Here is a 4,573-nt window from a genome sequence, read left to right as displayed (position 1 = left end):
TTGTTCTCCTCCTAAATCCAAACCACAGCACTGTACCAGCTACTAGGAAGGAAATTAACTCTATCCCTGCCGAAACCAGGACACCTGGAATACATGGAAAGCAAAAGGCTGAATTTCTTTTTGAAAAATGCTTCTCTTTCTTTGCCATCACACTTCTGATATGTAAAATATATCCCTGCAGAGCACAGAACAGAAGAGCCTGGAAAGTACTCTGGAGGAGACTCTGCTCCACTCTTTTTTTTGGTGCAGACTGTGATAGAAACTGTCTGGGGCAGATAAATGTAAGTAAGTGGGAGCTGTGGCACAGAACTGATTTAACAAACGTTTAGGCTCAACAAAGAAAAATAAGTTTCTTAATTATATGGGATGGAATGCATAAGGGTTCTCACAAAGAAAATGGTTTTGGTTTAGATTAACACTTGATAACACTCTGGAAATGAGCAGTGTATCTCCTCAAATTTCTAATTCTCACCTCAGCTAGCTTCCCACTGAGGTGAGAGGAAACTTTGTTGTTACATGTATGTCGCCAAAAGAAAGGCCCTGTTATCCCCTTATTTATTTAAACTCTTTAGCTCAGAAGAACAGAAGAAATGTATTAAATATAAAAACTCTAGTTCAGTGTAAACGCTTCTGTATTATCTGGAAATGAGAGGAAAAGCTAAAATTTTAATGTTTGGCGCAGACTGTGATAGAAACTGTCTGGGGCAGATAAATGTAAGTAAGTGGGAGCTGTGGCACAGAACTGATTTAACAAACGTTTAGGCTCAACAAAGAAAAATAAGTTTCTTAATTATATGGGATGGAATGCATAAGGGTTCTCACAAAGAAAATGGTTTTGGTTTAGATTAACACTTGATAACACTCTGGAAATGAGCAGTGTATCTCCTCAAATTTCTAATTCTCACCTCAGCTAGCTTCCCACTGAGGTGAGAGGAAACTTTGTTGTTACATGTATGTCGCCAAAAGAAAGGCCCTGTTATCCCCTTATTTATTTAAACTCTTTAGCTCAGAAGAACAGAAGAAATGTATTAAATATAAAAACTCTAGTTCAGTGTAAACGCTTCTGTATTATCTGGAAATGAGAGGAAAAGCTAATTAATTTTAAATGTGAATTCTGAAGCAGAGCACTGTATCTCATTTCTTTTAGATGATATTAATACCTAAATCCCACACAAAACAAGAAAATAAATCTATGCAATAATGTGATATAGTAAAATCGATACTGATTATTTGGAGTAAAAGTGCTTTATGAGAAACAGTAACAAGCTTTTAGGATCCCTTAGGAAAAAACATTGTAATAAAACTAGAATAAATTACTACAATCTAATCACCTTTTAAATAACTGAAATTCTTTAATGGAATTTATGTTGTCAGAAGAGCTGTTGCTTTTAAGCACAGAGCAAACAGCTGCTGCTGCTGCATGCAGTTACAGAGCATGTGGGAGTGCTGTGTTGACAATCTAACTTTCTGACTAACTGAAGCATTTTTTCACACTTGCACTTTGTGTTGAGCCTTCTACCTCTTTCTGTCTAACCCAAGAGTACCCCCAAGGGGCCTGAGAAGGTTGGGGAAGTTCATGTGGATCAGCTGTCCTAGAAGTGGCCTTCTATATCACTTGCACTAATAAATTAGAAGCATTAGGCAATAAATTGCCATTTGCAATATGTAGCTTGTCCCCTTGCCCTCCTTCTGTAGAAGGAAGCCTGGAATGTCTTACTTTGAATGGTGCATTACTTTTCTTTAATGTATCTGTTAGAGAAGATAAATACATTAGAGAAGACAAATCAAAGAATTAAACCTTGCATTTGAGCTGGAAACAGCGAGATTCTTGATGGCCATTTGTTCCTGGGAGAGCTCAATAGCAGCTTTACACTGATTTCTAAAGCAGTTCCATCTGCACATATGAACTTTCCCATCACTGAAAAGTGTTCGAAGTCCAAGCTGTCATTCCTGCTTAAACTTCAGATATGCCAGGCCCAGACAATTGAATGCTTTTAGGGGAAGCCATGACCTTGAACTCAATTCAGTATTTTATAGTAAGCAATTTTACTGAGCAGAGGACAAATTTGATGTGCTTTCAGTAGCCTGTGTTGCTAGGGAGATGTGTTGCAATACTCTACAGTATTAGGAATGTAAGCGCACAAAGGCATTGTGCCTTGGTCATCCTGTTATTATCATTCAACGAAGAGGTGAGAAAGGTATGAATATGAAAATCACATTTCTCACCCATTCTAATTTGACTATTTGGAATCTGTTTGGTAGACATGAGCCCTTTTGCTCCAGAGACCTGTGATTAGTTGCTAATTAAAAGTTGCGCCAAAATAACTTTTTCAAAATCAAGTATGAATTATTTTGTTCCCTCCAGTACTCACAACAGCCAGAGATGAGGGTTGGCTACTGTGCAATGTTAGGTCATAGAGAGAGAGATTCAGGCTGTCCCTGAACAAGCTTGTCCAAAATGAGAGCTGGCAGTAAAGCACTCGAGCTAGTTAATGCCACTTTGCCCATCTTCACTCTAACCATTGAAGCCTAAAGAAAAAGCTGTGGAGGGTGTCAAGGTGACATATGAAATACTGATATTATAGGGCATTTTGCCTTACATACTTCTGACAACATTGCTGAAGCTATGAAATTCTGAAAGAGTAATCTGTATTATTTATAGCAAAAAAGATCTTTGTTATTTTTACTGACATGTTGTAGGATAAATTCAATATTCAGTAGAACTGTTGTTTACCTTCAGTTACAGTCTCTGCTGACAGGACCAAATACTTATCTGTGGTTGAAAAAATGATGCATTTCTTCTAATTTGTTATCTGCCTATACTGTTTGTATATATGCATGCTTAGAGATGTGCACAAGTATGCATACCACTGCAGGTACATCAGTGAAAGGTGAGAGGGCTGAATAGGTGTGCCATATTGCACATTAGTATCAGGTACTTTCTGCCTGGCTTTTGAAGCCTCATATAAGGATATCCTAGTCTTGTGAGCTGCTGTGAGGAAATATGTCCACACATGTATGTAACCAACCCTGGGGCATCATCTGGTGTATAGGCCAAAGGCTCATTAATTAGTACTGGGACTATACCCATCCTTGTGTTGTATATCTACACTTTGGCTCATTACAGTCATGGGCTAAGAAGAGGAACATCTTAAATAGTAAAGGAACATTTCCAGATTTCGAAGGGTCTTGCTTTTTCAGGAGTATGATTGAGTCAAATTATGTAAGAACTGATTAAAAAAAGGAAGTTTGTTTTCTTTGAAAATGCCATCTTACTAAATTCAAAAAGTTTTTAGAAACAAATAGATTTTATCATATTTTTGAATGAGAAAGTAGAAGATAATTTCTTTAGATTTCATTCTGATTTGAATGAGAAAGTAGAAGATAATTTCTTGAGATTTCATTCTGGTTTTACACTACTAAAATAGTTTTAAAAAATTTATGTCAGTAATGTGCAGAGCTTGGTTTTAAATTCATGATTTAGATATAATTGCTTTAGACTTTTAAATTATATTAAAATATTTATCTTAATTTTATATATAATACACGTTAAATTATGTATTGTACTTATTTTCTCATAAAATGTTTCAACAAAGTAATGAAGTGATATGATTGAATGATTTCAATTTTACTACAAATGTTTTTGAAATGTTGGCTTTTAGTCCTGACACTGAATTAGGAAAAAATGGAACTGTTGGAATTTCCTGTGAAGTGGAAATGATGTCTTCCAACCTGCTTGTCCTGGTTTCGGCTGGGATAGAGTTGATTTTCTCCCTAGTAGCTGGTACAGTGCTGTGTTTTGGATTTAGAATGAGAACAATGTTGATAACACACTGATGCTTTAGTTGTTGCTAAGTAGTGCTTACACTAGTCAAGGACTTTTCAGCTTCCCATGCTCTACCGACTGAGAAGGCTGGAGGTGCACCAGAAGCTGGGAGGGGGCACAGCCAGGACAGCTGACCCAAACTGACCCAAAAAGGGATATTGCATACCATCTGACGTCACTCAGTATATATAAACTGGGGAAAAGCTGGCCAGGGGGACCACTGCTCAGGGACTGGCTGGGCATCGGTCAGTGGGTGGTGAGCAATTGCACTGTGCATCACTTGTTTTGTATATTCTTATTATTACTGTTATTACTATTTTATTTTATTTCAATTATTAAAGTGTTCTTATCTCAACCCAAGAGTTTTCTCACTTTTACTCTTCTGATTCTCTCCCCCATCCTACCGGGGGCGGGGAATGAGCAAGTGGCTGTGTGGTGCTCAGTTGCTGACTGAGGTTAAACCACGACACTGCTGTATAAATAAGTGACAGATTTACATATGAATGGTCTACCGGTAACAAATGAGAGAAGGAACTGAGTCAATTAATATAAAGCTGCTTCAGTAAAGAAGCAATTTTCGATTAAAAAAATCGAAATGAATATTGAAATCCACACCAAATTTAAGGAGGATCCTGCATGAAAAATTTCAGTGTGGGTAATATTTATAGAATCATAGAATCATAGAATAGTTTGGGTTGGAAGGGACTTTTAAAGGTCATCTAGTCCAACCCCTCTGCAATGAGCAGG

The sequence above is a fragment of the Aptenodytes forsteri genome, unplaced genomic scaffold (assembly GCF_000699145.1).
Source record: "Aptenodytes forsteri isolate BGI_AS27 unplaced genomic scaffold, ASM69914v1 Scaffold146, whole genome shotgun sequence".
Classification (NCBI taxonomy): Eukaryota; Metazoa; Chordata; class Aves; order Sphenisciformes; family Spheniscidae; genus Aptenodytes; species Aptenodytes forsteri.
The sequence above is the reverse complement of the archived record's forward strand: the minus strand, read 5'-3'. Positions refer to the sequence as shown.